The sequence below is a fragment of the Ambystoma mexicanum genome, chromosome 4p (assembly GCF_040938575.1).
Source record: "Ambystoma mexicanum isolate Mex_15411 chromosome 4p, UKY_AmexF1_1, whole genome shotgun sequence".
NCBI lineage: Eukaryota > Metazoa > Chordata > Amphibia > Caudata > Ambystomatidae > Ambystoma > Ambystoma mexicanum.
In genome coordinates this window covers 1107451356-1107472214 of record NC_090927.1, presented here as the reverse complement: position 1 = coordinate 1107472214, position 20859 = coordinate 1107451356, and the positions used below count along the sequence as shown (strand labels likewise).

Here is a 20859-nt window from a genome sequence, read left to right as displayed (position 1 = left end):
GAAATAGTTTCCACGATTGGTCCATCGAAGCGTTTCTCCACCCTTGATTTAACTTCAGCATACCAGCAGGTGAATATACACAAAGAATCTAGATGCATGACAGCATTTATTACGCCAGACGGTCTATATTAGTATAAGAGACTACCTTTTGGGCTTATATCAGCTGCATCAGTCTTTCAGAAGATCATGCATACACTATTCGAAGGAGACCATGGTGTTATATGTTTCCAGGATGATATATTGATACATGCTGTTGACCAGAAAACACATGATGAGAAATTACAACATGTATGCAAGAATCTGTGCAAAGCTGGCATGACTCTGAGTTAGGAAAAATGCAAGATAAATTGTGATGTAATTGAATTTTTAGGGCATACCATATCAGCTGAAGGAGTAAGACCCAAGAAACAACTATTGGAAGCAATAGAGAATATGCCAAGACCCAAATCTAAGGAGGAAGTACGTACTTTCATTGGCATGGCCGAGTACTATTCGAAATTCATGCGTAATTTTGCTATACATACTGTTCCTCTACGTGAGTTATTGAAGAAGAAAACATTTGCATGGGATACAGAATGTGAAGAAGAATTTATATGGATAAAACATGAACTAAACAAAGCACCGTCATTGAGGAATTTCAAGAGTGTAAAAAAAAACGTTATCACGACAGATGCCAGTAATGCAGGCCTTGGTGCAGTCATCACGCAAGAAAGTGATGGTAAAGAGAGATTGATAGCCTTTGCATCCAGATTGTTGATAGGAGCTGAAAAAACATATGCAGCCATTGAAAAAGAAATGTTGGCCATTAAATGGGCTGCACAAAAGTTCCGGAATTTCATTTGGGGTACAGAGGTGAAGTTTCGCACGGATCACAAACCATTGGTCCATGTCATAATGAATAAAGGTTTGGACAATGTCTCAAATCGTATGAAAAGATGGGTCATACTTCTGCAAGAATATAACTGTACAGTAAAATATGTGCCAGGCACGAAAAATCGTGCTGCCGACTGTCTTTCAAGGCTCACTAATGTCTCGGAGGTAGATGATGTCGAAGATATGGAATCCAAAGTTGTGTTAAATATTGAAGAGCTGTCTATATCGGAAAAGGAATGGAATGAAGCATAGGAGTTGTACGACACATTCAATAAGTTGAAACACATCATTCTAAGTGGTAGTTCATTGACCAAGACCAAATATGAAGAAAATGGACTGTTGGAATATTGGAAAGTTGCGAATGAACTGAAGGTGGAGAATAACAGAATCATGAGGAGTGACAGAATTGTTCCACCTGTAAGCCTACGCCAAAAGATCATTGAGTTAGGTCATGAGGGCCACCAGGGAATTGTAAAGACGAAGAGAAGAATACGAGATGAATTCTGGTGGCCAGGATATGATCTACAGGCTGAGAGAGTCATACGTGACTGTATCCTTTGCAAAGAGAGTGATAGAGGATGTGTGAATGAGAAATACCCCATGGTAGTTACTGAACTCCCAGGTAACATTTGGGAAGACCTGGGTATGGACATAGTAGGTCCAATTTACAGTGAGGGTAAGCAACAATTTTGTGTAGTAATTATTGATCTTTTGACTAGATGGGTTGAAGTCATGATTAAACCATGCATGACTGCAAAAATGGTAGTTGATTTCTTAAAAGAAGTATGTGGAAGGGAAGGTTTACCCAAAAGTATACTAACATACAATGGAGTTCAATTCCGTTCAAAAGAAATGCAAACATTTTGTGTGGAAAATCCATTGTACACAAGAAAAGCGCCATATATCACCGGCAAACCAACGGAGTGGTCAAACGTTTTAACAGAGTGCTTAAAGATGCTGTGAGATGGGCTTGGACAAACGGTGTGAAATGGGAAGAAGCTGTTAGACAAAAGATTAACACACACCGTTTCACAACACACTGTACGACTGGCCTGTCGCCATTTCAAATGAGTAGAGGTAGGAAAACAAACACTAAGTTAACACCATCCTGGTTGAAAAGAATGACCGTGATAAGGAAAGATTTCGGAGATGCATGTCAGAACATCATAACTATGCAGTTGAGAAATAAAAAAGCTCATGCTGTGTCTGTAGGTACTAAGAAAAAAAGACCACCATTGATGGTTGGAGGACGAGTGAGAATCAAACTCCCGCCTGTATTGAGAGATGGTCCATGTAAATGGTCCAAACCAGTTGGGGTCATTGAAGTGTTTAAACATGCGGTGAGGGTTGAAGATGGAAGGGTCTGGAATATGGAGAGAGTATGTGTGTGGGATACACCTATAGTGAATGCACCAATGCATGATGGTCGAGGGAAGTCAAGAGGGGGAACGAATGTTAATGGTACTGGTGATGTTGAGAAATGTCAGAGAGATGTAATACGAGAGAAAGACTCATCAATGATTTCCTTGCCAAAACCTAAAACAGATATCTCACGCACATCAAGAAGAGGAAGAGTCATTCATGATCCCTGCGGATTGAAAGACTTTGTGTGGGAACACTAAGCTCAGGACAATTTGTAAAGAGTCAGATTAGTTGTGTCATCAAATAATTTAAGAAGGGGAGATGTGTAGTATTACTAATCCATCTCAGGACTACAGGGCTTGTGGCGAAGCAAGCACGAGAAGTCATCCACTGAAGCACGTCATAATGTACATGACGTACGAGTGCGGAGAGCGAGTGGACATTCAAATGCCAACAGTAATGCTCGGCAGCCGGTGGAGCCTGATAGTACTTATCTAGCATTTCTCCCTGTATACATAATAAATACATATACTTATTTTACCCTTTGCCTCACGTGGTTGCCTTATACTTCCATTTTTTTTTTGATAGTGTTGTTGAGGTAGCTAGGCGCTTTGTTGGTGATACATTTATAAACGGTGCTGAGTGTTTTGAAAATGATTCTTGCTTCAATAGGCAGCCAGTGGTTTTCTCTTCTGATGGTAGATATATGTTCACATTTCTTTATACCTAGAGCCGCTCTAAGGGCTTTGTTTTGTAATATTGGATTTTATTTAAATTGGTTTTGGAGGTTCCTAGGAATAGGATATTACAGTAATCCAATTTCGTTAGAATCAGCGCTCTGGCTAACGTGATGCAATTTGTAGGGGTAAGAAATTGGCGGCTGAGTGATATAAGTTTTGCTGTGTAGGCTGTGGACAAGGGGAGGGTTGCTATTTGTTTGTGCATAGTGAGGTTGGCATCTATATATACACCAAGAGTTTTAACTTGTTTGAGTACTGGGATCTGTGTACCATCAATGTTGATATGAGAATAGTTAGAGTGGAGGGTGTTTATTCTTTTTTGGGAGCCCACAATGAGGACCTCCTTTTTCTCGTCGTTAAGGCAGAGACTGTTTAGGGCCATCCAATTTTGAATTATAGAGTAAACTTTATTGATGGTGTCGGTGTCTTGAGTGTAGTCACCTGTAATGGGGATGAGGATCTGGGTGTCATCAGCAAAGTTGGTGTAGATGACACCCATATCATCAAGAGCCAAGAAAAGGAGTTTAGTATATGCGTTGTAGAGGATGGGAGAGAGGCAGGATCCCTGGGGGACTCCTATAGGTACTACTATGGGATCCGCTGCATAGTTTCCGATGACAACTCTGGATGTGCGGTCTGTTAAAAAGGATTAGATCCACTGAGTCACGTTAATGGAGAAATTAAAGTCTTTTTTTAGGGTGTTGCATAGTTTATCATGGTCTACCAGGTCATATGCTGCTGATAGGTCTAGTAGCAGTAGGGTGGCTGATTTGCCTGAGTCTCTGATAGAGTCCAATTGGATTTTCAAATCCAAGAGGGCTGTCTCAGTACTATGGTTGGGCCTGAAACCAGATTGTCTGGCTCCTAGTAGGTTATTTTGTTCGAGATGGGATTGTATTTGGTTGTAGGCTAATTTTTCAATAATTTTAAGTAAGAAAGGGACAGTCGTTATGGGCCGGTAGTTCATAGGCATTAATGGATCTAAAGTGGGCTTTTGTAGTAGAGGAGTAACCCACGCCGCTTTAATGCTAGCTGGGACCTGACTGGTATGGAAGGAGGCATTTACGAAGTTGTTAATTATGGGTGTGAGAGTAGGGGCACATAATTTGATTAGGTGCGCTGGAAAGTTGTCTCCTTTGCAGTTTGAAGATTTAAGTTTGGATATAGTTTTAAGTACTACATCATGTGAGACTGGAGAGAAGTTAAAGAGAGGGGTGGTGTCTACTATGTTCGTGGAGATTTGGTTAGGCGTGGAAGGCTTATCAGTAAGGAGTTTTCTTTTGGAGATTATTTTGTTTTGTAATAGTTTGATTTTAGATGCCAGGGCATCTTGGATGGTGGTGCACCATTCTTTACTTGGTTGGACTGGGTTGATTATGGGGATCGGATTCTCCAGCTCCTTGAGTATGGTGAACAGTTCTTTGCTGTCAGAGGATGCATTACGTATTCTGGTGTTGAAGGCATTTGCTTTATGGGTAATGATGGCTGATTTATAGATTTTGTTTGCATAGTTGAATGCTTCCATAGCTTCTAAGGTATGGGTTTTATTTAGCTGGTGTTCGAGCGATCTTTTAATCCGTCTAAGAGAGACTAGTTGCTCGTTGAACCAAAATGAGGATTTTTTATCCTTGCGTTTGGTTTTGTTGACACAGGGTGCTAGGGTATCAATTGTACTGGTGAGACAATTATGATAAAATTCAGCTAGGACACAAGGGTTTTCAGTATTGATCTTTTTTTTGTTGAGAGAGGTGGCTAATAGGGGGTTGAGGTTTTCTGCTGTAAGTTTCCGGATGTTTCTTGTTACATAAGATTCCTCAATGATAGTTTTAGGTAGGTCTGGTTCATTACACAAAATAGAGAAATGTATACTGTGATGGTCTGACCATAGTATCGGGTTAATGGAGTCTATGGATACTATGGTATTGAGTGGTGGTATCCAATCTAATGTTCTTCCTTTTGTATGGGTAATGGCGTTCACTAGTTGTGTGAATGCCATGTGTAGTGCTTCTGCTTTGTGGTCTTGAGTGTCATTGAATCCTAAATTCAGGTCCCCTAGGACTAGACATTTAGTATTCGGTTTAATAAGTGGCATTAGTAGTAGTGGTATATCTAATTCTGGCTGAGATTTGGCGTTAGGTGCTCTATAGATAGTTATTATGTTTATGGTAGTCTTATGGTTTGTAGCTAGTTTGGCTAGCAGGACTTTGTAACTGTCTGGGTTCTCAATAGGGCAAGTTCTTATTTTGAGATGGGCTTTAGCAATAATAGCTACTCCACCACCTACTGATTTTATTCTATCTGTCCTAAGGATAGTGTAATCTGGAGGAATGGCAATAGATAGTGAGGGTCCTGAAGCTTGGTGGAGCCAGGTTTCTGTCACTATAAGTAGGTCAAGTTGTTGTTCTGTGATATAGTCATGTATTTCTTTGGCGTGAGCGGGTATGGACCGTGCATTAATGAGTGCTGCTTTGAGGTGTATAGGAGGGGATGGCTCTTGTGGTGGTGTGGTGATCCTTTTGGGGCATTTAGAATGGGTTACGAGTGGAGGTGAGCTTCCTATGAGGGCAGAGGTGGAGGAGGCACTTATACTAGGATGGTTTAAGAATCGGGAACTGAGTCTTTGGGTTCTTAAGGGTCCTAGTTTTGTTGCTTGACTTTAGAGCGGTTCTTGATCAGAGAGCATAGCGTGGTGATGGTCCGTGATCTAAGTCTGGAACGTCTAAGTGAGCTGAGGACTGGAATAGTCATTTTAGGTGGTTTATTGGTAGTAGTTGAGTGAGGTGAGCTGGTACTTTGTGGCTTATGAATCCCTATGTGGTCTGTAGGGCCATTGATCAACTGGTGATGTTGGGGGAACGGACTGGTCAGTGGCAGGAAGGGTGTGGGGCAGGGGATGGGGTGGTGGCCGGGGCATGCTTATCTGGAGAGACCATTATCATGGATAATAAGGTGGGAGCCTGTGCAGGGTGTATCATACGGTACAATATAAAATGGAAACATCATGAGTAGTAACCAACCTGGCATGGTTTAGTTAAGTGAGGAGGGCTGGCTGGATGCCGGCTAGCCATAGTGTAACTGGAATGTCACACCTATGGAATGGGTCTGGGCGGGTAATAGAGCAGAAGGCTGCTACTATGTGGTTAAGGATCTAGAAGTGCAGATCTGGGTAGTGACGAGGGTGTTTACTTAACACATTACCACTGAGCTAGGGGTACTAAATCAGTTATGTGCTGAGAAGTAATAGTACAGACCGGGCTTCTTGACAACCTTTCAGACGGTCTCAATGCGACAGTGCACCTGTGTGCTGGAAATGGCAATAGCAGAGCTAACTAAACACATCAAATACTCTAAATGCGCCTGTGCACCTGTGTGCTGGAAATGGCAATAGCAGAGCTAACTAAACACATCAAATAGTCTAAATGCGCCTGTGCACCTGTGTGCTGGAAATGGCTGCAGTAACAGTGCTACCTCAATACCTTGCAAACCGGGTATGTACTACTGTGTATATAGAGAATTAATGAATCAGCAGTAACATTGAAGAGACATGGCAATGCAGTGGTTAAATGTAGTAAATAATGCTAAATGGTACGCTATGGCATCTGGAGCAGTAGTGAACATAGTCAAGTAGTAAAGACAACACATCCATGCATAGGGCGGCACATATGGGATACAGGAAGAAGGTAGTGCAGTGCGAGTAAAAAGCTATGCTTAATTGTTTTGATACGAGTCACTGGTATGAATGGAAGGGTGCTCGTAGTATCATATTGTGGATGTTAACATTTAAAATTGTCAGTGGAGTGTCTCACCGTGATAGCAGTAATCCTGGAAGGGGGATGAGTCAAGGCACAACAAGGGAGCTTAGACCTTGGGCAGCTCGCAGCGCGGCACGCTCGGTCAGCTCAGTCAGGTGCATTTCTTCCTGTGCCTTCCTTCATAGGCCGGTGCTCGCCAGCCGGCGAGGGTGATTGGCTAGTTAGTAGGACTGGCAGCCAATCACAGGGCATCTGGGTCCGAGGCAGTGGCTGGGAAGGGTGCAGGAGGCCTGGGCGGCCATCATGGAGTGTGCAGGGTTCTCGTGGTGCACAATGGCGGCTGCACTCGATTTTGCACAAAAGTGGGGAAAATCCCTGTCTCTTTTTGAAATGCTGTAAGTGGGATTTGCAACAGCAGCAGTTGATTTAAAATTTCAAATTTAGGTTACGGGATGAGGAAAGATCCGCGATTTATGTTTCGGTTGCCCTCCTGACTCTTGAGCCTTGCTACTGGTTTCTCTAGACCTCTTTATGTTCATTATTGGTCATGATTGTTGTCTGTCTTTTTTATTGTTTGCGCGCCCTGAGGCCTGCGTGCTTGTGGCGTGATGAACTAAGAATTTTAAATAAATAAATACATAAATAAATAAATGTCCAAATGCCATTAGGGTTTCCTCTCTTGAATGGCTCTTAACAATAGTTGACAGGGAATGTCAGACTTACAAATCCATATAAAAAAAAAAGAAACATTTGCATTGTAGTGTAGAGCACCTGGCTTTTGATAGTGAAACTTGAGTGAAGAGGTAACAAGCTGTAGCACTCACTGGGAGTTCAAACAGATTGACTGAGTAATGCATTGGCCTTCCATAGGGACTGGATAATAGTCAAATCGACCTATCACTTGCATTGAATACATACTTTCTAAAATATTGAAGCATTCATTTACAGAGCACTGAAAAAGTTGTCAGGGTGCTCTAGAAACAATGTAAGAAGCCACAGGTATCCTATATAGGGTATAAAGTAAGTTGGTGTGTGCTTCTACATCCTGTTAGGTTGGGATGTGCAGTGAAGGTGGATGACTCACTGCTATTCAGCAGAAGATAACTTACCGTGATGCTGGCAAAAGCACAAATCAAGCAGTATATGAACCAAGTCCTTGGCCAGCATTGCAATTCACTGGAACTGGGGCCGAATATGGCATTGCATGGCATTACTAGCCCTGAGAAAGCCATTGTGAACTGACGAAACACAGAGTTTGTTTTATCGTAAATCACCAAGCTTTGGCTCACCCAATATATTCAACTGCAACTCCCTTCAGCCGTAGCTAGCATAGTTAATAGCGAGGGATCATGGAGATCAATTCGCACCTGGGGAAGTGCACTCAGCCAATCAGGTGGCTGGAACAGTGGACGAGAATACATTTTGTACCGCTTGCTGTTTCCAGCCACCCAAGGCCCTTCCCCGGGTAGCACCATCTTGATTGTGGGGAGCCAACAGGTCTGTTGCCTCCCCACGTCCCCACCACCCAAAACAAACCTTACCCTTTCCCCAGCCCTTTCCTCCCTCGCCACTTACCTAAAGACTGGAGCTTTATGCTCTGGTCCCAGCACTCCTAAGAACTAGTGCTTCATTACAAATTTGAAGATTACAAGAGGCGGTAGACAGTGTTGGTCCCCATGGGATTCCATGGGGATTTCGGCGGAATAACTGCCCGCGGTAATTCAGCCGATTGTACTGATTTCCAGCAGTAAAGTGGCAGATTTGGTGTCCAGTCAATTGGTCGAAAAAAAACTGGTCGACTGCAATTTGGTCGGCGCAATTTGGTCGAAAACCAAATGGTCGAATTTTTTTATTTATTTATATATTTATTTTTCGGGTTTTCGTTTTGTAAAAAAAGGGGTTTTTAGAGAAAAAAAGGGGGTTGGGGGGGGACCCCCCCAAAAAAATAAAAAAAAGGGTTAAAATAAAAAAAATAAAAAATTCGACCATTTGGTTTTCGACCAAATTGGTTCGACCATTTGTCTGGTCGACCAATTATTTTCGACCAAATGTCTGGTAACCGCAGATTTACCTCCCGCTTTTTGCTGGAGGAGAATCATTCACTTTATCGCTTAACATTTAGTACAGCTCTAGAAAAGCAGACGTGTACATCATCGATAGAGCCTGCCACCTCACCTCTGACATATTGGATGAAGAACAAGAAGACACTGGGCCACATTAGGACCCTGGCGGTAGCCATGCCCTTATTAAGGGCACGGCATGCCGCCGGTAATGAAATTTTACCGAGTCCTTGGAATAGGCAATTACCGGGTCATGCCAACCTTGGCGGACCCGGTAATTGCCCATTCCATGGACCTGGTAAAAAGTAATCCCCATTCCCATTGAGCGCCATAGGGCTCAATGGGAATGGGGATGATGCTAACAGGCCCTTTAATGACAGGCCCGTTGTTAGCATGTTGGTCCCCTCGCGGGACCCACAAAGGACGTCTGGTCTGACCAGATGTCCAGAGCGGGTCCCGCGAGAGAACCTCGTAATAGGGCGGAATGGGTTTAACGGCGCCGGCACCTTTACCAGCGCCGTTAAACCCATTCCGCCAGGGTCGTAATGAGGCCCATTGTGTATGACACCATGTATCATTCCAATACTGCATCGAGTATATGAGAGACGTTATGGAGTCAAATGTACCGAATGCACCCTTGAGATGAAGTGGTAGCAGGACATTTGCAGACACCACTGAGTATCGAAGAGCTGTAAAGGAAATCTGCCAAGTGCAAAGTGATTTCATAAAAATAAAACATGATGACGCACTGAAACGAAATCAAGATACTTAAGGAATGAAGATGTAATTAAAGAAGCAAAGTAAACATGTATACAAGTGAGAAGACACCATATATAAAAAGATGATAAGTAATCAGATGATTAGTAAGTGTATACATGCAGAAACGCAAGGTAGATGAGCCACATAGAAGCTTGCTGAAGTAGAAAATATAACACGGGTAAAGCATGTCGGGGGGGCAGACATGGCTGGTATCGACCCACTACCTAGGCTCGTGGTGGGGGCCATTACCAGCCATGTCCACCCCGCAACATGGGGGCAATTGCCATAATCCAAAACACTTGTAGAGCTGTATTTTGCAACCCTTTTTTGTAAATGATGCTTGGGGCACTTGGGCTAAACAAACAAAGGAAGCTCTTCCAAATACCCATGAATTAAAGCGATAGAGATGAGATACTGTCATTCCTTAGGGAACACATGCTCAGGTGAAGAGTGTATCACCTGATCTACTTTTAGCTAGGGTACTGTAAGGCCAGCCAGGCCTTCATGCTATTTATTCCCTGTTGTCTGTGATCATTACTATTGCCAAGAGTCAGATTACTTATAAGATCAAGCAATTATCATAGAGCCCGGCCTATGGGGGCGGGGAAGGATAGCTCAAGGGCAACTCGTTCATCTTGGAAGCAAGACAACACAGGTTCAAATCCCGATCCCACGCTTAAAAACTACTCGTTGGTATTAATTGTGTTATAAAAGAGCAATTAAAATTACATGTATACCTGAACCTGGTCTTGGACTGGCAGACTTACTTAACTTGGGAGCTACAGATGATCTATATTTTGATTGCTGGTTCTTGGCTGGGGTAATGTTCTGGCTCCTGCTCTGATAGTTTGCAGTTGATATGGTTAGAGAGATGGCCAGTGCCCTATGCTGCTGTCACACATTTCAAGAGGCAAGGAAACAGAGACCCTGGACCTGAAAAAGGAAAAATATGGTGTCGCTCAGGCTCCTCCCCTGTCTCTTTATTCTGAACGCTTACATAGCCATGCTTGCAGCTAATTTCTGGTATGGTGTTTGCGCCTACTTGCTTACCAAAGAAGCACAGTCATGCTGTGCGTGACATAGGCAACCAAAACAGTGCCACACTGTGCCTCTGTCCTTTGCCCAACACCACGATTAGGCATTCAGCACATGACAGTGCAGCTCCTGCTTGCATTGCGAGTCTTGTTCTCTGGCCAGGCTCAACAAGAGAGTGCTGTTGTGAGGCTAGGCTCTGCAAGAGAGTGTTGTTGTGAGGTCCGGCTCAGTGAGAGAGTGTTGTTGTGAGGTCCGGCTCTGTGAAAGAGTGCTGCTGTGAGGCTTGGCTCAGTCAGAGAGTGTTGGTCTGAGGTCAGACTGCGGGATGGAGTTTTGTTCTGTAGCCAGGCGCAGTGAGAGAGTGCTGTTGTGAGGCTAAGCTCAGTGAGAGAGTGTTGTTGTGAGGTCAGACTCAGTGAGAGAGGGGTGTTATGAGCTACGGGTCTGTGACAGTGTTGTTCTGAGGTCAGGCTCCATGTGGGAGTCTTGTTCTGTGGCCAGACAGTGTGAGAGTGTTGTTGTGAGGTCAGGTTCAGTGAGAGCGTTGTTGTGAGGTCAGGCTCAGTGAGAGAGTGTTGCTGTGAGGTCAGGCTCAGTGAGAAAGCGTTGTTGTGAGGTCAGGCTCAGTGAGAGAGTGCTGTTGTTAGGCTAGGCTCAGTGAGAGAGTGTTGTTCTGAGGTCAGGCTGCGGGATGGAGTCTTGTTCTGTGGCCGGGCTCAGTGTGAGAGTGTTGTTGTGAGGTCAGGTTCAGTGAGAGAGTGTTGTTGTGAGGTCAGACTCAGTGAGAGAGTGGTGGTATGGGCTAGGGGTCTGTGACAGTGTTGTTCTGAGGTCAGGCTCCATGTGGGAGTCTTGTTCTGTGACCAGGCTCAGTGTGAAAGTGTTGTTGAGAGGTAAGGCTCAGTGAGAGAGTGTTGTTCTGAGGTCAGGCTCAGTGAGAGAGTGTTGTTGTGAGGTCAGGTTCAGTGAGAGAGCGTTGTTGTGAGGTCAGGCTCAGTGAGAGTGTTTTTCGGAGGTCAGGCTCAGTGAGAGAGTGTTGTTGTGAGGTCAGGCTCAGTCAGAGAGTGTTGTTGTCAGGTCAGGCTTAGTGAGAGAGTGTTGCTGTGAGGTCAGGCTCAGTGAGAGAGCGTTGTTGTGAGGTCAGGCTCAGTGAGCGATTGTTGTTTCATTGCCATGATACATTGTCCTTTTTTTCGTTTCCCCGCTTGCAATTCCCTGGATGACTTTACTTCATGATAAAGATATGCTTTATGCAAATACTGTTAATTATTTGATGACAATCTGCACTCAGGGATTAGACTAGTCATTGTAAATGCAGGACGCCTCAATTCATTTGAGCACTTAAGCTGATAATGCCTTAAGGAGCAGAGGGATGGCAAACATTAAATATTTCTAAGACTGTGGGGGGAAGTCAACTAACCTCACGTCTAACACTATTTTCTTCATTCCCTCTGAGGCACATTTGCAAAAAGACACACTGCCCCATCTCTACACTGTCCACACGCCTTTGTGCCGGACAACAGTGTTGCCTTCCTTTCATAGAGAGACTTAGCGCCTTATTACAGCGCGTTTTCCTATGGCATTGTGCCATTGTAAAACGTTTCTCTGAATTAGACCCTTAACATTGTGAGGAAAGGGTGAAGAGAAGCCATTTGATGATGAGACTAGGGCGTCCATGTTTGTTCAATCAAACTGCGGTGCCAGCATTTGCGCCAGGGGCCGCAGGTGAAAGAGAGGTTAGATTGCCAAAATTCCTTCTCGAGCTCTTTCAGCATAAGTGAGGCTGTCTGTGCAGGGCAGGGACCGAGGACCGATACAGCGCTTCATAAAAGCGCACCGTCCCCGGAGAACCTTCAGAGATGAAGAACCAGCTTCTCAACATGGCTTGGCGTTGTGCCGCGAGCCTTGGCGCTCAGCCAGTGTGTGTTACACGTGTTGTCAAAGGTAATCTCAGCCTGGCTCTTGGAGAGAGGAATGCTGTAACTGTCTGGACATTAGAGCGCGCCCCGAAAGCAATAGCACTAATACTATACATTTAGATAAAATAATTGGTGTGACCCTCAAATAATAGCCCAGGATATGCAGAGGAATACAGAGCCATGTCACATTTTTGTGAGTGTAAATATTATGGGGCTAAATATTGCAGCCCACTTATGTTTTATTTGCATTGCTTCCCTTTCTTTTATGGGGGAGAAACCCGTTCACCCCCTCATACTCCAATTTTCAACCCAGCAACCACCTGCGGCCGGCACCCACTATATTGCTTCAGCCCTAAATGGTATTTGCCACTCTGATATTTAGTGCTGCTGTATCTCTGGATGACAAAGTGACCTGTCGCCTAAGGAATACCACATGTGGCAAAAAGCATTACTGCATGTGGTGCCCTGAAGGGTTCCCATGGCTGGTGAATTTACCGCTGCCACTGCCTTGCATGCACGTTTGCACCACTTAAGAATGCCATGAAGTAAGGAGGGGGGGTAAAGGTTTGGAGAAAGAAGAACAGGGTAGATTGGGAAGAATGGTCTCTGTTTAAACGGAGATAAAACCGAAATCATCATCTTAGCCCCCAGCCAAACACTAACCAAACTCAGCCCGACTACTCTCACATGACTATCGACAGTATTAGCATACCTGTCTCCGCTGCCATTAAGACCTTAGGAGTCTACCCAGACGCCACACTCTCCATGACTAGACAAGTCAACGCCGTCGCCTCTGCATCTGCACTGACCACCAAACTCATTTACGCCATAAAAACCTACCTCACCACACCCAACTGCCTCTCCATAGCCAGGACTACTATAGGAGCCAGATTTGACTACTGCACCGCCCTTCTAGCAGGCACATCAACTAAAAATTTAAACAGGCTCCAAATAGTGCAAAATAATGCCCTCGGCGCTGCACTACTCATCCCCAAAACTGACCATAACTCACAGGCCAGAAGACTCGTACACTGGCTCCCACTCAAGGAAAGAATCAATTTCAAAATACTCACCCTCACACACAAATGCATCAATCACACAGCAGCCCCCTACTTATCAGAAACTATAATCAAGAATTCTTCCATCCGTCCTAAAAGAAGCCACCATGCTAACCAACTCTGAGTGCCCACTGTAAGAAGAGCCAAAGCCGGCAGCATTGGCTACCCACACATAGCACCCAAGCTTTGGAATGCTCTCACCAACTCACTCAGAGCCAAACCCTCACTGTACTCCTTTTGCAAATTCCTCAAAACTACACTATTCAATTGACCACTACCTTCCTTCACCTACACTTGCTCTCATACGTTCTGCTACGAAATGTGTCTGAAAATACCAGAATCTGTATACATTATCCTGTAATGAAAATTGCCTTGTAACCATCTTCCTTCCACTGTAGCCAGTTTATTGTTTTATCTGCAACAGCGCCAAGATGCCCTTGGGCTGATGTGCGCTTTAAATAAATTTGAATAAATAAATACATACATTTTTGTATATGGGTGTCAATGTAGGACGTTCCCAGAAGCACATTTCTCCAGAAATGAAGCCAGAAACAAGAAATAAACATGGCCTGGCACCCTAAAACATTCCAATGAGATATCTAAGAGAAACTAAGGCTGGCAGTGCTGCAGGCCAAGTGCAGCAGGGATCAGTGGGCCCATATTGGTAGACCCTGCATTACTTTTGAACACCCTGCTGGCAGCAGGGAAGTCTTCACTTTCACGCCCTAATCTTTCTACCCCATACCTTTTAGGTTAATTACCCGATATCCATTTTTCTATTCTGGATTCATTGACTCATATGGGCATGCAGTCGATCAGCATATACAAATAATTATGTCGTTAAAGTGTACTCATTGGACAATCTGCAAACTACACAAACCAGCATAGATTGCATATTACTACGAACATCACATTTCTTAGGCCTACCGGCAGCAGGAAGCATCCCCACAGCCAACTTCCCGAAACAGCTCAAGCAGATTTTGATACTATCATCAGACGTGATATATACCTTCCAGCCAAGTTCCTACGATTGCCCAGGCGGATTTAAACACTTGGGGGCTAATTCTAAGTCTGGTGGCATATATTAAAAGTGGCAGTAATGGTATTACCACCACATTTACCGTTCCACCCAATTAGGAGGCAACAGTGATACCATCAGTGGTAATACCACCAACGGCAGTACCGTTGGCGGAATTAATGCTGATTGTATTAACTCTGATGGTATTACCGTCAAAATCACAAAACGGTATTACTGCTGCATTATAAGTGGAAATATGTGGTAATACCAATGATAATGGGCAGTAATACCGCCAAGAGCAGAGTGCATTTACCACCCCTAAAAGGAGGAGGTAAATGCATAGAGGTGATGGAAATCAAGCTGCAGGTGCACCCAATCCACACCGTCTCCAAACCCACTTTCCAGCACCATCTTGTTGCCACTGGATTCTGTGAACATGGAGGTGCAGCTGCTCCAGTTCCTCATTGAGCAGCAGAGGCTGGATGAGCAGGAAGCTGAGGAGAGGAGGAGGAGGAGAGTGAGAAGGAGGAGGAGACGCCATGTAAGGCAAGCACCCGACCCTGGGTCAGCCTCTCACCCTCCCAGCTAATCACCCTATACTGGCTGAACAGGGAAACCATCGCTGAGCTGCTCACCATAACCAGGATGACATAGAGAGCAGGTCCAACATCAGTACATTCCTATCCCCACTGCTGAAGCTTGTGTTGGTCCTGCATTTCTTGCCAACGGGCACCTTCCAGCACACTGTGGGCAAGCTGGAAGCACTCCTGTGCCATATCTCCCAGGACATCTCCCTGCCCACTCCCCCGGCACAGGAGAACACCACAAAGTCATGATTCTATGAAGCACCACACATGCCCAACCTGATAGCTGCACTGGACTGTACCCATGTGGCTTTGGAGCCTCCCGTAGGCATCTGGGTAGGTATACCACTACCAAAAGCAGTAGCACTCCTTGAATGTCCAGGTCACTTGTGATCCTGGCCTCCTTATAACACACTGTTGCGGCCGCTTCCCTGGTTCCACCCACGATGCTATGGTCCTGCAGAACAGCACACTGTCCGGATATACAGAGAGGCATAGAGGGCAACGGACATGGATATTGGGTGAGTACAAGAGTCATCCCACAGACTATGCTCACAGCATAATCGACATGCCATGTAAAGGGGGATTATGAACTGAAGAATGCATGTCCTGTGAAGGCCCTGTACATGCAGGATCTGCCCTCACACCCCACACATGACAGACTACAACCCACAGGACATGGACATGAGTGAGAATGCGGCAGTAAATCGCCAATGCATATTTGCCCAACAGGCTAGCAACACACACATAGTACTACATGGACCACAATGCAACACAACACATCCCTATACATGGAACGGCACACTTCAACACTGCAATCAAGCAATGCGACACTGGCATATGTAATGCGATGTACTCATGTGACCATGGATGTGACACCATCATGGAATAGACTCAGACATCCTGCACAAGTACAACTAAATGCCCTTCAGGGCTTGCATAGCAATGCAAATGCCCAACACAGGCACCATGGCATGCTGCCCGGTCAATCACAGATCCTGAAAGCAAAGAGTGCTGGCTGTGAGCTCTGTGCATGATGTTCCATGACAGAGCAAATGTACCCTACCAGTGAATGGCTCCAGGAGCAAGTATTGGCGGCATGGTAAATCAAGTTATGCGACAATACTTGTAAAATGAATACACAGATTGTCTAGCCACATGCTGTTATAATGGGCAACCCATCCCACATACACTGCAATGGACACCTATGATCTTTGCTCTTGCAGGTGACTCTGAATTCCCCCAAATACCATGGCTGATGACACCCATGTGGAATCCACAGACGCCACGGGAGATGGCCTACAACGAGGCACACGTGCGGACCAAACTCTGCATTGAGTGGCCCTTTGGCCTGTTAAAGGCATTGCTGCAAGTGAACAACTATTAAATGAACAAATGTCAACAACACTCCCCAAAAACCCTCCCAAAACACCCTCCCCATAAAACCATCCCCACAACACCTCCCCCACCACAAAACCCTCCCGAAACACCATACCCAAAACACCCTTGAACTGTCACACAGTTGACAGTCACTTCCAGTGCCTTTTGGGCTTGGAAGCCTGCTCCAGAACCTTAGGAGTCATGTTGCGCTGTGAGAGCTGTCTTTGGGCGCTAGGTTGTGATCTCTCTCTGGCGGTGACAGAGGTAGAGGGCTCAGGCCCTTTAGCCCCAGATATACTGCAGGGTCAGTAGCATGCAGGCATTAAGGGACTCTGCAAAGGCTGACATTCCCCTGGTGTGTTCCATCATCCTCTGCCCGATCGTGGTGATGGCAGGTGTGGCCTGGCAGACGAAATGGGAAATGCAGTGAAATTACCCTTGTAGGCATTCCCCCATGGCCTGCATGTCCTCCACCTGCTGGCCCACCAGTTTCTCCACAGATGCCTGGTGCCAATCGGTGGCATCTAGCCGAGCTGAAATGGCTGGCATGTTGTACATGGGCAGAGGTGGTGGGCTGTGGGAAGGGATGGAGCTGAAGCATGGGGCGTGGTAGCCCATGTCCTCCTCCTAATTGGTGGTGTGGTCGCTGTCAGTGCCACAATGGTGTTTTGGGTGCTGATGCACTACCTGAGATGGCAAAGAGGTTGTGCTGGTGCCCCAACGTGAGAGTGCCAGAGCAGGGACTGCAGCTGTGTGGATTGCCGCGAGTGCCGGCTGTGGTATGGCAGCTTCAGTGGCAGCCGTGCCTCCTGAATGTCTGGTGTAGGGGCCACTAGGCACCGCTGTGGTGATGGCGCTATCCACAGCCCTGCCAGAGGTTCCATTGCAGTGGTATGTGGCGGCCTTGCTGACTTTCTCCGCCGCTTACTACCGCTGCCTACAGGTTCAGCTTGTGTAGGGGTGGAGGTGGATGGTGTGGCAGCAGTGGAGGGTTCAGCCTCTTCACTGTCCTTGGACTGTGTACTTGTTGGGAGCACCATGACATGCTGTCAGTCATCTTGCAGACATGTCGGCGGGCTTGCAAGATGCTCATGTGACATTGCATGTGTTCTACATATGCACATTTTGTATGATTGGCATGGGCGGTATTAGGCCAATGAGTGCTGCTACTATTAGGAGGAGGGTGTGCCTGCTGAGGATGTACATGGTGCATGAATGTGCATGTTGCTTGTTGGCCTTCCAAGTTTGCTTGTTGTTGTGGGTATGCTTGGGCTTCACTTGCCAACATGGACTATCATGGCACACATGGGTGCTTCTCATGTTTCACGTGTTGACATGCACATTTCATCTACAGTGCATCTGCATTACTACATTTCCCTGCCTCCCCTGGCACATGCAAATATTCACTGTGCAACTTGTATTCCCACATCTATGCTGGGGTACGCTGGCGTTTGGTGACTGCATTAACATGTACGTGGGAGCTCAAATACCTTCCACCATCGCTGTAGCTTGCTGCTCCGGCCTCTGTGCTCCCGATCCCCTTCAATGGCCCCCGTGTGGAGGATGAAGCTGGCCTTCCACGGCATGATGGTGAGGGCGCTCCACAGTGCCACCTCCTGTGGCAGCAATCTCCCTCCTGTGCCGTGACAGGAGGCTGCAGACCCTCGACTTCAAGTCATTCCAGCGGTTGCGGCAGTCGTCCGCATCATGTGGAACGGTGCCCACAGCCATCACCTTGTACTTGATTGCGGACCAAATTGCTGCCTTCCCTCGCACAGAGGTCTTTTGCTGCCTACTGCTCTACAGCTCCTTTGCGCGGTGAACTACTTCATCAGTTAGAGCATTCAGCTCTGATTCTGTAAACTTTGGCTTACACAGCCTCCGTTATGGGAGCCAAGCCTTTCCCTTTTCTTGTGACAAGTATGGTGTCTGGGTGGCAACAGGAAATGGGAAATTCAGAGTGGATTGAGTTTTTAAAGATGGCCCCTAAACGTGATTCCTGCTCCGATGGTTCTGTTATTTCTGCCACCGGTAACAGTAATACCATTGTATCTGACTGGTTTTACCACTAGATGACCATTATCGGCAGTAATACCACCGGATGGTATTACCATTACTGTTACTGCCCAGGGTGTATACGCACAGTTGTCGGAACATGATATAGCGGTAATTCCACCGGTCATCCCGGCGGTAATGGTAATACCAGCAGGGCAGAATTACTGCCGTATTTGCGCCAAACTCGTAATGATGCCCTCTGAACAAACCACTGCAAACACAAAGTGGAGTGGGCATTACCCAATAGGAGGTAGGGAGCGCAAACTTGCCTGTTATATAAGCATTTAAGAGCATGACTTGCATCCACCCTTCATGCCCTCCTGGCTCTTTCCTGTAGCATGAAATACCCAGGGTGTTGTAATACCCTTACCAGGCGCTACAGACCTGTAATCCTTGTTAAACAACAATACTGCACTTGGGCCTTTTTTAACTCTGTCTTTAATGCAAATAACTCTTGGTAGGTCCGTCAAACAGTCTATAAAGCTTAATGTATTTACTTTTTAAAGGAAACTCTCCTAAACATATAAAAATACAAAATAAAATTGAACAAGTGCCCTGCTTGGGATCTTTTTCAATATTTGTATTAATTTATTAGCATTTATTTAGTTCTTCTATCAAAATCGCTTTAAAAAATTATAAATAGATTTTTTCTTAACGTAAAAACCCAATCAAAGAACGTGCAATGCCACACAAAAGTCATGATTGAAAAACTTTAAACAGTCCATGCTTTTTCAAGTGTATTTAAGCAATGGCAATGACAGTGACTTTGTATGCACGAGAGGATAGGGCCTGAGCAGGCCAGGCCCACTCAGAATCTGGGAATGCCCACTCAGCAGCGCTGTGTTGGCATTTACAGATGTTAACGTCACTGCGGTGGGCCCAACTACATTAGCTTCAGACCCCACTTGTTAGACAATTCTGGCTACGCCTCTGAAATTGGCGTGCAAGCTATCATTCTAAAGCAAGGAACACACTCAAAACAATAAAATGTACAAGCAGCCCAAAGGCGAGGAACGGCAGTGAAGGACGGTTGAGTGGCAATCCCTGGAAAGTTGATTAGCAGAGCTGAAGTCTGGAAAGTTGATTAGCAGAGCTGTACACGTCTGCGATGGCTGCTTCACTGGAAAGTTGATAGCAGAGCTGGAGTACAGGTCTGGTGCAACTCTCTGCGATGGCTGCTTCAGTGGAAAGTTGATTAGCAGAGCTGGAGTACAGATCTGGTGCAACTCCCTGCGATGGCTGCTTCACTGGAAAGTTTTTTAGCAGAGCTGGAGTACAGGGCTGGTGCAGGTCTGGTGCAACTCCCTGCGATGGCTGCTTCACTGGAATGTTGATTAGCAGAGCTGGAGTACAGGTCTGGTGCAACTTCCTGCGATGGCTGCTTCACTGGAATGTTGATTAGCAGAGCTGGAGTACAGGTCTGGTGCAACTCCCTGCGATGGCTGCTTCACTGGAATGTTGATTAGCAGAGCTGGAGTACAGATCTGGTGCAACTCCCTGCGATGGCTGCTTCACTGGAATGTTGATTAGCAGAGCTGGAGTACAGGTCTGGTGCAACTCCCCCCTGCAATGGCTGCTTCACTGGAAAGTTGATTAGCAGAGTTGAAGTACAGGTCTGGTGCAACTCTCTGCGATGGCTGCTTCACTGGAAAGTTGATTAGCAGAGTTGAAGTACAGGTCTGGTGCAACTCTCTGCGATGGCTGCTTCACTGGAAAGTTGATTAGCAGAGCTGGAGTACAGGTCTGGTGCAACTCCCCCCTGCAATGGCTGCTTCACTGGAAAGTTGATTAGCAGAGCTGGAGTACAGGTCTGGTGCAACTCCCTGCGATGGCTGCTTCACTGGAATGTTGATTAGCAGAGCTGGAGTACAGGGCTGGTGCAACTCCCTGCGATGGCTGCTTCACTGGAATGTTGATTAGCAGAGCTGGGACAGGTCTGGTCCAACTCACAGCATTATTTTGCACATTATGTATGTGGGGCAAGACCTGCATATCCTATTCTTTGCATCCCACACCTCCCCCACCTCCCCACCAACCCAAACTCCATGTAGAACTATACTCCTACCCTGAAACCCTCCGTACAAATGCATTAAAATAATGCGGCAAAGTCGCTGTTCACCGAATGTGGCGAAGAGGGCGCGGTGTACTGGGCAGATCCCCATAACACTAGGAACACGCCAAAGATGTGCTCCTATAAAGACAGTGCCTGAGAATAATATGAGAGGCTCCCCCTGTGACTGTTTCTCCAGTTGTTTTTCTGATAG

At 45.9% G+C, this 20859-nt stretch overlaps 1 protein-coding gene across 3 annotated transcripts in view; it reads left to right on the top strand.

The window, feature by feature from the left end:
* GRM1 (glutamate metabotropic receptor 1) overlaps window positions 1-20859 on the top strand; it is a 2116184-nt gene that overhangs the window by 369650 nt on the left and 1725675 nt on the right. The gene's annotated exons all lie outside the window — the stretch shown is intronic.